Below are 12,890 nucleotides of genomic sequence, written 5' to 3'. Positions count from 1 at the left end.
ACTTTATCAGAATCAGCTTTATTGGGCAAGTGTGTGAAAACGCACAAGGAATTTTAATCCGGGAGTCGGTACTGCCTTGGTACGACATTCAGAACAAAGAACAACAGGTAACAAGAGCAAATTACAAGAAGCATTTCTGTATACAGGAACTATTCCTTATGAGTCAGAGATGTGCAATATGTAAAGTCTTCTTCATTTAAAACAGGTATGAGATAAGAGTGTGTCAACGACCCACATTGTGTTAAGCTTGTACAGAATGCCTTTACCTGTTCGCGGTTCCCTTTATAGACCAGTGAAATGACAATTATGCAAAGGGAGCAGTTTTAAAGTGATGAATCGTGCGACAGTCTACAAAATATATTACTAATACTGATAGAACCAGCTGGATGTTAGGGTGTGTCCCAACAATAGCACAAGGCGGAAAATAGTAGGTTTGCTGATAAAGAATTTAATGACTTCATTGCCAGAGGAAAAAAAACGGTTTCCATGTCTGCTAGTTTTGACTAGCATTGGTCGGTAGGGCTTTCCCGACGGAAGGAGCTGGAAGAGCTGGTGGCAAGGATGTGGAGGATCCGCCAGGATTCTGCCCACTCTGGACCTAGATCGAGTTGCGTGCAAGTGTTCAATAGTGGGTAGAGTGGTGTCGACAATCCGTTCAGTGGTTTTCATTGTCCGTTGCAGTCGGAGTTTGTCCTTTTTTGTGGCAGCTCCAAACGAGACTGTGATGGAGGTACACAGTACTGACTGGATGACCGCTGTGTAGAACTGTCTCAGCAGCTCTTGTGACAGGCCGTGCTTCCACAGAAGCCACAGCAAGTACTGTCCATCCTTTGCTGGGGTTTTTTGATGATGGAGTTGATGTTCGTCTCCCACTTTTGGTCCTGTGAGACCGTAATTCTCAAGAACGTGAAGGTCTCGACAGTTGACACAAGACAGTTGGAGAGTGTCAGGGACAGATGTGGTAAAGGATGCCTCTTGAAGTCTACAATCATCTCTACAGTCTTTAGAGTGTTCAATCCCAGGTTGTGTTGGCCACACCAAAGCTCCAGTCTTGCCACTTCTTGCCAATATGCAGACTCATTGCCATTTTTAATGAGGCCAATGAGTTTGATGTCATCTGCGTACTTCAGGAGTTTGACAGTCGGGTGCCTCGAGGTGCAGTCATTTGTGTAGAGCGAAGAGCACTAGGGAGAGGACAGAATCTTGGGGCATCCCGGTGTTGGTGGTGTGTTTGGAAGAGGTGGTGTCACCCAGTCTCACCTCCTGTGTCCTGCCTTTCAGGAAGTTGTAGATCCTTGGGTAGAAGGCAGGTGAGATGCTGAGCTGGAGATACTTTAAAGAGAGGAGCTTGGCGTTGAACCAAGAACTGAAGTCCACAAACAGGTTCTCAAGGTTCCCTAGCTGTTGAGGTGGTCAAGGAAGAATTGCAGACCCACGTTGACTGTAACATATCCATACCTGTAGCTCAGTAGGCAAAACACAGTGGTTCGAGCTGTCCTGTGACACTCATGAGGTGGTCCAGCCCAAGGTGTTCAAGGTACTTCATGACCACAAATATCAAGGCACCAGGCTTGTAGTCATTTAGATCTGAGATTGCTGGTTTCTTGGGGACCAGAATGTTGGTGGAGTGTTTGAAGTAGGTTGGTACTTCACACAGTTCTCGAGACCTGTTGAAAATCTTTATGAAGACTGGAGCAAGTTGGACTTTAAGGCAGGATTGGGACACAAGGTCTGGCCCTGCTGCTCTGTTGATCTTTTGGTGTTTGAAGATCTCTCTCATGTCTTCTTCATGGATGGTCAACGAAGGAGTCGGAGATGTTAAAGTGGTCAGTGGTGTGACTTTGTGGGTGTGTAGAGTCAAAGTGTCCTTTTCAAATCTGCAGTTTATCTGTTCAGGTCGTCGGCTAGCCCACTATGGTTGTCTACTGGCGGATCATCGCTTGTATTAGTTAGCCATTATAATCTGTGCCAGACTGATTTGGAGTCATTAGTGCTAAGATTTTTTCAATTTTTGCTGCATAATCCCTCTTTGCAGTCTTAATTTCTTTCGTCAGATGGGGCCCTATTCTCCTCTTTAGTCTGGTGGAGTTGCCCAAGTCTGGCTTTAAACCAGAGCTTGTTGTTGTTGAACGTACGAAAAATTTTCATTGGTACACAAACCTCCACACAGACATAAGAGCATCCGTGTATTCATCCAGGCTTCTTGCTGAATTTTCAAAGATATTCCAGTCCATGCAGTTGAAGCAGGTTTGAAGTTCTCATTTTACCTCATTGGTTCACTTTTCACGATTCGGCAGTGATCAGAAGAGCCTAGGGCAGTGCGGGGGGATGGCACGGTATGTGTTTTTTATTGTGGTACAGCAGTGAGCCACTGTTTTTTTTCCCTCGAACATTTTACATGCTGCTTGTATTTCGGGGGGTTGTGGTTAAGTTTAGCTTTGTTAAACTCTCCCAGGATAACGTGGTGTGAGTCTGAGTGTTTTTTTTTTTCAGCGAGCATTAGCAGTGCTGTGTTCATGTATGCTTGATGCAGACTGTAGACACCAACAAAGATGTAGGTGGCAAACTCAGAAGGTGAGTGAAATGGCTTACAGATCAAGAACACAGACTCCAAAATGTGCTGCGGTGTGTAGTGAGCTGTGTCGTGTCTGTGCAGCATTTCTCATTGATATAGAACCATATTCCACCACCTTTAGTTTTCTCCGCTAGTTCCGCGATGTGATCCACCTGGTGAAGATGAAAGCTGGGTAGCATTACGCCTCCATGGGAACGTCTCTATAAAGTCAAGTCTCTGTGAAGCAAAGGACAGCAGAATGTTCAAAGTCTGGAGGTCTTCATCAGAAGATGAAGTTTGTCCATTTTGTTGGGAAGGGAGCGTAGATTTGAGAGATGAATTGACGGGAGCACCAATCTCTGTCCTCTCCTGCGAAGTTTTACTTGGATTCCGCCTTGTGTCCCCCTAAGGCGTCTTTTTCTCCCCACGCTCTGTAGAGTGCACCAATGTGTAACGCAGGGAAAAGACTGGCGAGAGTTGTCGAAAAAAAGTCCAGGGAAGACTTTCTGATGGCCAGCAAGTCATTTCTTGTGGACTAGAGTCCAGAGACGACCGAAAAACACAAATATAATCAGTACTTGGGCTCACGTACTGAAGGCAGGCAGGCAATTAGGTGCCATCTTTGACCAAGGGTCACTGCCGGGCCAGAGCTTATCCCAGCTAACTTAGGGTAAAAGGCAGACTACACCCTGAACTGGTCAACAGTCAGTCGCAGGGTACATAGACACCATCACTGAGCAGGAATTGAACCCACACAGTCCACACAAAAGTCAGGTATGTGTACCACTACAGCTTCAGTGAATCTTGGAGAAAGCAAGAATACATAAAATAGAAATAGAAAAAATAAGAATAGAGAATAAAATTATTAGTGTATTCCGAACAGCTACTCAACACGAATATCAGTGTTGGAAATTAATTTCACGAAATGTTCAGGGATATGCTTAGACAGCCACAGTTTTCAAGCAGACCAGACTAAAAAAAAACCTCCCTCAATCAAGAAACAATGGCCCGATGGGCTTGAACACACGTCACCAATTTAGAGTTTCATTCTCTCCCAACTGAGATGACAAGGTTTCCTTTCAATGAACTTGTTAATCATTGAAGAATCACCTCGACCACAATAAAAGCGAGTTATTTGAAGTTGAAATGGTCACCAGGCTACACCCAGGCCGGTACCAGTCTTTCTTTTCTTACCTCTAACATTTTAAAACATGGAAATAGTCACATTACTTCACTTTTCAGACAATCATCCAAAAGTCTGCCCTTTTTTTTCCAGTGGTGTGGGCATTTTTGGAATTGTAGGGGCATCTTTTCCAACTCAGATGTCTTTATCAAGCCGAGGCTTTTCCCAGAAAGGTTCTCTTTGACACGACCTGTCTTAGCAGATTAAATTATTGCGCTCTTTTGATGGCTTTGGGAATTCTGGTGGTACTTTACTGGCTCAACCTTAAAATTACCTGTTCCCACCACAAAATTGTTTGCACTTTGTTGCTTTTGGCATCCATGTGGCAATAGAGCTAGTGCACGTGACGTCACCATTTTCACGACGCCATATTGCCGGTCAAAAAGAGCTGCTCTACAGTGTGGGGGACATTGAACCGGAGCAGAATATACACAATGCCCGAGACTTGTTGTGCTGTTGGTTGTTACAACAGACGAGACAGATATTCAAAGAGATCATTCTATGGAATACCAAATGAAAAGATGAGAAAAGATAGATGGATTTCGGCAATTAAACGTAATGCATGGTGCCCAACCAAATACACACGACTGTGTAGCGATCACTTCATTTCAGGTAGGAATTATTCTTCTCAATCTCAAATTCCCAAGAAGTATTTAAAATGCAAAGTTGGCTTATTTGAGAACAATGCGTTAAAAAAAAAATACATACACAGAAACGTGTATCGGCCACATGTTAAACTTCGGTAAACCTCTCCCTGAGAGACGTTTTGAGCGTTTCATAGAGCTAATTTCCAACATTGACACATTCTTTGTGGAATCGTTCATAACTAAACTTAGTCCATGAAAGGATTTTAAAGATATATTTTTACACAAAAGAACCATGTTTAACTTCGTGTGGAGACCATGAGATAGTCCACTAGCCCCAGAGACTTAGGATCGATCTCAATTCTGTCCCTTAGCCCTTCACCTTCATCTTATATTTTATCACATATTTGATTGACAGACGTTTTTTCTTTTTCAGAGCATGCAGAAACATGCCCACAATGATTCAACTTCACTTTTTGTGTCCACATAGCTTAGCCCACAGGAGTGCACCTGTGTGCAAAGTGATTTATTCTGTTGTGAGTGAAGTGGTGCTGAGGGGAAGCATTTGCCCTATTAAATTAAAAAATAAATAAATATTTCATTTAACATTTGATAAAATCGGCGGCACGGTGGAACAGCTGTAGAATATTGGCCTCACAGTTCTGAGGACCGGGCTTCAAATCTCGGCCATGGTGGTGTGGAGTTCGCATGTTCTCCTCGTGCCTGTGTGGCTCTTCCCCAGGCACATCCCAAAAACATGCATCAATCAGAGACTCGAAATCGCCCCTTGGTGTGATTGTGACTGTGACTGTTGTCTGTTTCCATGTGTCCTGCGATTGGCTGGCAACCAGTTCAAGGTCTACCCGGCGTTGTGCCCAATGATAGCTGAGATAGGTTCCAGCACTCTCATGACCCTTGTGAGGATAAACAAATCAGAAAATGGAAGGATTTGTTTAACCAGGTAAAAGACTAGTTGAGAAAGAACAGCTCTTTTGCAATGATATTACCAGAAAGCCAGCAAGTAAGTCATAAACAAGAAAAAATGTTCACTTGTTTTCATCTCACCACTTGATGGTACTATGAACAAAGCTTATTTTAACACCATTATTAGATGTTATCATCTCGTGTTCATTCCTATTTCTCATGAATGGATCGCAATAGACTACGTAATTGCATTTAATTTTCAGATTTGTGTGATGCCTGAACTCATTTTTTTTTTTAAAGCTTTTTTTATGTGCTAAAAAGAAGAAATGGTGATACCTTGTAGCCAAATGTGATTGACGGATTGCACCCCAAGCTCACCCCCTCTGTCATGTGAGTTCAACAGAGGCAGCAGGGCATTGAGGCCTTGACAGCTATCCCACAAACAACAGACTGTCAGTGGAGACAGAGCCATCAACAATTGAGCAAAATGCCACAAACAAAGAAATCCACTGTGGTATTGTCATCCCTGCCTCAAGAGGTCAACGGAGAATTTTCAAACAAAGAAAACATGTTTTCAAGTTTTCTGGTCTTTCTTCTAAAAAATGAACAGTGGTGCTTGTTGCAGAGAAACAGTCTACAATGTACAATGTTTTGTCACACTTGGCACACTTTATTTACAGTGAATTCTGTTGTTCTTGAATGATCACAAAATTAGGGACCTTGTCGCAAGACCCTTTCTGCAATAGCAGCTCTGCCCACTTACAGACCATGCCTAAACCAAATCACGAAATCTGCTTTATGTCTCCATATGATAGTACTTGTGTTCCTATTTTCTATTTTTTTTTTTTTTTTATGTACAGCATAGCGGACACTTGTGATAAGTGATGATAAAGGTAGGCATTTATATCACCCAAACTAGTGAGGCGAATCCTGCCATTACAGTAGCTATGTGCACACCCAATTTGCGAAAGGGCCAAAGAAGGAGACATATACAGCACCTTGTACATGAATGAGGATGCTATCCATGGCTCCAGCTGTACACTGCAGTCAGCCTACTCTCAATCGTCTTTGCCAAATGATTACTCCCCCCTGTCTCGTGAATGATTGCTTCATTTGTGAGGAGAGGAAGATGCACAATATCAGATTTATACCATGTTTTCTATGACACAAATATTAACATTTAAGAACACTGGATTTATAAGATTAAATGAGCATTAACTTTTGTTGTACTTATGGACCTGCAAGGCAGGGTTGGTTTCTGATATGGGCGGTATCGGCAGTCACCCACTGTGGCATTCTCTCGGGGGCAAGACTCCAACTACTGCGGTCCACCCTGTTGACGATGAGTTGAGGGTTGTGCATTTTCAAAGCGTCGCAATGGGCGCGTAGTTTAGGAACAGTATTCCTTCCACCAGCATTGCATAGGCAGCACCTGCCACCCCTCACTCCCCCCCTCCACTTGGTTGTGGGGTTGGCCAATGGTGGAGCGTCTTACAGGGGGCACAGTTGTGGTCAATTTACTGTCAAGGGAGCCTGTTTTCTTTATTCATTTAATGCACCACATACACCCATCTCTGGGGGGCAGTGGGTTGTGGGGTTTGGCTGTTAGGCAGTAGTACCTGGCAGCCCTGCCTTGCCCCCTCTCGGTTCTCTGGCCCTCTAGATTTTAAATTCCCCACACCACTCGGATGGGGTTGGGGGTGGGAGGACTGATTCACCAGGTAGGGCTAATGACTGCCAGTCGGCGACCTAGCAGTAATCGTGACAGGGAGGAGGTGGTTTTACACTCATCCACATGGTGGCGTACCTTAGGCCACCCCCCCTGGGCTGGACAGGTGCTTGGCATGGGGGCTCCCTTCTCATGACCTGTGGCTGCTGCTTGGGTTCCCACCCTCATCGTTCTCTTATCGGGTGCTCCTATCCGCCCTCCAGTTCCAAAAAATAAGGGAATTTATTCAATCCTCAGACTGGGCTGGGACTGCTCACATCTTGGGGCCTGCGGGTTGGGGGAGCTTCCTTATTTCCTGTGGGTGGCAGGGTGTGTGGGGCAGTGGTGGGTCCATGTCCCCAATCCCCGGTGGTCAGTTGTTGGGGCCTGTTGACCACCCTGGGTCCCTTGACGTTGGATGTGTCCTGTCCACAGGGTTGTTCTCGGGTGAACCCCTGGTCCCGGTTTCTGTCCTCAATTGACCCCTCCGTACAGGGCACTAAACCACGCCTCCTGAAGTTACGTCACCCGACGTGTGCTAACCTCAGACAAACAATTAGCAAAAATGGCGGAGCAGCAAGAAAAGACTAGAGCGAAACTGTCCAATTTACCACCTGATTTCTCACTCGCATTCTTAGCCAACAGTGAAATATCGTTGAAAAGCAGACAGTAGGGCTTCAAGTATTTCAGCGAGGGGTATTTCAATGGTATTTACATGCATATCGAGGAGACGGAGAAACCATCGATATTAGCGCAAGATCTTTCCGGAGTCAGAGGAAGACCGAGAAGCCACATAATATGATATATTATAACCCAAAGACGAATTCGTCATTGACACTTTCCTATTTTTGTGTTACATATCACACTTCTGTGCAGAATCTATATAGCAGTTTGTGAACCGCCATATGAAGGAAAAGAAGGCGAGGCTCTATTCACGAGTTGTTTCTCTCGTTTTCTTTGTGTAACGTCACGCGCTCCCCTCAATAATTATTCTTCAATTAGTGCCGAACCTACGTAAGTCCCGACCGAGTACGACAATCACTACTTTAGTGTCCTCAAACATCCTTCCTTCAGTCTTGGTGTCTCGGTGCACGTCGAAGGCTTTTAGGACTGCTAGTCCGGTTTAGCTTAGCTCACCGCTAACAAAGAGACACGTTTGTGCAGTCAGATAATCGCAAAATATCGCTCAACACAGATCAAGTGTGTCAATCATTCACACGTAGCTATATTATGCAAACAAAGAACTGCTAATTCATTTATATGAGACATGTATTGAAAATCAAATATAGGGCATACCTTCGTGCAAACACAGTCCGGTTTACCGTAGCCGGCAACAAAGATACACGTTTGTGCAGTCAGATCATCGCAAAATATCGCTCAACACAGATCAAGTGTGTCAATCATTCACATGTATGTTATGCAAGCGAAGAACTGCTAATTCATTTATATGAGACGTATTGAAAATCAAATACCTTCGTGCAAACATATCTGTTCCGGTTGATTTTAGATGGATTCAGTTGATCATACGATCTTCCACAAAGTTTGATCAATCGAAGACATTTTTCGTGCTGGGTCTTCGGTTTTGGAAAGGGTACGAATTGAACTCCACCAACTAGCCTTTCAGGATACCTGTCGTCCCTATTATAAAGTCCGTGACTACACCTCTTAACCATATCTATTGTTAAAGAACCCAAATACGCGATAAAATGCTAACAAAAGCTATACTGGACCATGCAACGTTGTCTGAGGGAACGGCGGGTGCAAAAAAGGGGGCGTGGTTTATGCAGATCTCTGCCCTCTGATTGGTCAGCGACGCGGATGATGCAATTTCTACGGAGGGGTCAATTGATTGTGTAATATGCATTGCCTTCTCCACATTGCGGACACAGCAATTATAAGACATTTCTGTCATGTTTTCGTACTCACGGTGGTTTAATTTCACTTCCATGTATTTGTAGGCACACAACCATGTTTTTTTTTTAACTGCGTGTGCATCTTCTCACTTATTGCAATGAACAATGTATCAAACAACTTGGGTTTTTGCTCTACAGTATAGACCTTCACGATCGGTTCACGATCCTTGCATGCTTCTTCTCCTGTTCTTTGTTCACAATCAGTCTTAAATAGCTTTTTTTTTGTTGTTGTTGTAAATATGGAATGGTTTAGTTTTCTCATTTTGTTTACAGTTGGCACTTTGTCTTGGTCTTTTTTGTTTCTCTTATCCCTCTAGAAATTCTGTTATGTTCGATTGTTTGACTCTGGTCCTCAATAAAACTTCAATTAAAATACAAAGAAAGTACAGAGGAACCTCAAAAAACTCCACTGTGACACATTTAAACTGTTCCAGTTGAAAGGGAATGCCGATTCTCCATTCTGCTTGATCTAACAGCCGAACAGGCCACACGCACACAAAAAAAGGAAGGGGGGCCCGTGTCATTTGGGAGTTCCCTTGGCTTTCCGACATGGCCCCAGACCCTCCAGCTTGCTGATAATTATAGTGCACTGACAATATATTTTTTGTACTTGCCTCTGAATTTTTAGGTTTATTCAAAATCCCTGGCACATTGCTCTTTTGCCGGCTGCAGGGAGAATAAATTATTTTTAAAATCCTTTCTTCGATAAATTAGAGGCCCCGTAGCAAATTGCCAACTGTCACACTCCACATTTTACGTAACTCAACATTTTAGTTGTGATCTGTGTTTTTGTTTAATTTGTTTGGATTAACCTTAATTTTGTCATGTTTTTCCCCGCATGTGTCTTGTGGGTTTGCTTGTATTTAGTCCCGTTTTCTGTCAGTCTGGGTTGGCCCATTGTCATCATATCATGCTTCCCTATTTCTGTCACATTTCTTCCCTATTTCTGTCACATTTCTTAGTGTTGAGTGTTTCTTTTCCCATTTCTTTGAATTTTTATTTTGTTAATTTAGTGTTTGGAACCATGATCCTTGTTTGCCTTTTTTGATAATGAACTTCTTTGCATGTCCCATTAGGTGTCACCACAGCGTGTCATCTTTTTTCCATCTAAGCCTATCTCCTGCCTCTTCCTCTCTAACACCAACTGCCCTCATGTCTTCCCTCACAATATCCATCAACCTTCTCTTTGGTCTTCCTCTCGCTGTTTTGCCTGGCAGCTCCATCCTCAGCACCATTATATTCACTCTCTCGCCTCCGGAAAACATCGAAGTCTGCTCTCTCGAACCTTGTCTCCAAAACACCCAGTTTTGGCTCTGCCTCGAATTAGCTAATTTCTAATCCTATCCAACCTCCTCCTAGCGAAAACCTCAACATCTTCATTTTTACCACCTCCAGTTTTTCTTCCTGTTGTTTCTTCAGTGCCACAGTCTCTCGTCTGTACATCACGGCCAGCCTCATCACTATTCTCACCACTTTTCAGACACCTTCCGCCTGCTTGGACCAGTTTCTTCACTTCCTTACCCCAGTCACCATTGCTCTGGATTGTTGACCCTACATATTTGAAGTCGTCCACCCTCGTTATCTCTTCTACCTGGAGCCTCACTCTTCCCCTCCACCCCTCTCATTCACACACATACTGTATATTCTGTTTTACTTCGGCTAATCTTCATTCCTCTCCTTTCCAATTCATGCCTCCATCTTTCTAATTATTCCTCCACCTGCTCCCAGCTTTCACTGCAGATCACAATATCATCTGCGAACATCATGGTCCAAGGGGATTCCAGTCTATCCTTATCTGGCAGCCTATCCATTACCACAGTGAACAGGAAGGAGCTCAGAGCTGATCCCTGATGCAATCCCACCTTCACATTAAATTCTTCTGTTACGCCTACGGCACACCTCACCACTGTTCTGCTGCTCTCATACATGTCCTGTACGCTTCTAACATATTTCTCCGTCACACCAGACTTCCGTATGCAGCACCACAGTTGAGTCATAGGCTTTCTTTAGATTCACACACACAACGTAGCTCCTGCTGACCTTCTCCACTAGCATCCTCAAGGCAAATAATGCATCTATGGTGCTCTTTTTAGGTATGAAACCATACTGTTGCTCGCAGATACTTCTGTCCTGAGTCTAGCCTCCAATACTCTTTTCCATAACTTCATTGTGTGGCCCATCAACTGTATTCCTTTATAGTTTCCACAGCTCTGAACATTGTCTTTGTGCTTACAAATGGGAACTAGCACACCTTTCCTCCATTCTTCAGGAATCTTCTCACCCACTAGTATTCTGTTGAATAAGTTGGTCAAAAACTCCACAAATGATGAACTTAAATACTTTTATGGGACTCCTGGGTTGCTGCCCTTCCACTTGGGTCCCCCATATTAAGTCTCCACACCAACTCCACGAAAATTGACGTTTTTCCCTATAAAGCACTTTTAATATTTACAAACTTCCTGCAGTTGGCAAAGTCAATGTGCACAAGTTTGCACATAGCTTCACAAACAAATGTAAAAGTGAAATCTTGCTACATTAAGACAATAAATCATTTATTGCTACTTTGGAGATGTAATTTAACCTAACCCTAACCCTGTTCTTTCTCTCTTTTTATCTTCATACATTGTCCAGAACGAAACTTAAGCACCTAAAATTGAACCCCCCCCCCCCCCAATACATTACACTGTTTGATGAATAGCCCTACTACTATCAAAGGAATTTCTATGGCTGCAAGCTATTCACACAACAGAGGAGTCAGTTGGGCCTATCTCACTGGTGGTGACATCGCCGAGACTGCTGGATCAGTCAGGGTGACTAAAATATTGCTTTTGCTCTCACCAGGAAGATTTCTGGGAGACGGTTCCAGAAAACGTGACAACCACTTCACATGTAAGTTGCTGATATAGGCCCACATAAGGGTGGATATATTCTAAAAATAGTTATGAATTTAAAAAAAAAAAAAAAAAAAAAGAACATTTTGTGTGTGCTCAACACTGCCAGCGCACCAGACACTGGAAAGGTTCTATGAGGAAAACTCTTTAACATCCATTAAGTCCAAAATATTGGGGCAATTGCTCTGGTATTTTTGGAGGTTTTAATGGGCATTATTAGAATTGTCCACCTAAATCTGGGTGACAAATCATTGTAGTTTTGACAACTGACAAGAAGATGGCACCTACCAGTGTGGCAGCCTCCAGTACGTTCTCCCTGGTATTGTTTACGTCTTTCGGTCATTTTCTTGGTATTTAAGTACACAGTAAATTACTTGCTAACCATCAGAAAGTCTTTTTCTGACTTTTTTTCGACAACTCTCGCCAATTCACTGAACCTTTTTACGGAGTTACTCGTCTGTGCTCACAACAAAGCTTCGCATCAAAGGCACAGAGGCTCGCAAGCTGGTAAACAAGGTCAACTGTGAAAGACGCACTTCGCTTCTGACATCTGACGAGATCGGGCGTTCTCAGGGTAGTATGGCTGTAAGCCCACTACAATACCACAATCAAAAGCACATATCGTGCTATTCCCTGCACTACCTTAGGCCCCTGTGGTCACTGGTTAATTGTTAAGCCTTTGGTAAAATCAGTGAAAAAGTGGATCAATGAGGTAAAATGAGAACTTCAAAGCTGTTTCAACTGCAAGATCTTAAACAGGTCTCTGGAATTGTGTGAAGTATTAACCTGCTTTGAATGCTCCACCATCATAGTGGTCCCCAAAAAAGCAGTAGTCTCAGGTCAAAATGACTACAGGCCTGCTGCCTTGACATCTGTGGTCATGAAGTCCTTTGAACCTCCTTGGGGTTGACCACCTGAAGAGCACCACAGGTCCCCAGCGGGCCCCACTGCAGTTTGCCTATCGAGCTGATAGGTCTGCGGATGATGCCGTCAAAATGGGTCTGCACTTCATGCTTGAACTCAAAAACGAGGGTACCTATGCAAGGATCCTGTTTGTGGACTTCAGCTCTGCATTTAACACAATCATCCCTATAAGTCCTCTCCTGCAAACTTATGAGTAGAGATGTCTGCAT

The sequence above is a fragment of the Syngnathoides biaculeatus genome, chromosome 4, assembly GCF_019802595.1.
Source record: "Syngnathoides biaculeatus isolate LvHL_M chromosome 4, ASM1980259v1, whole genome shotgun sequence".
Taxonomy (NCBI): domain Eukaryota; kingdom Metazoa; phylum Chordata; class Actinopteri; order Syngnathiformes; family Syngnathidae; genus Syngnathoides; species Syngnathoides biaculeatus.
This window is presented reverse-complemented; position numbering follows the sequence as displayed.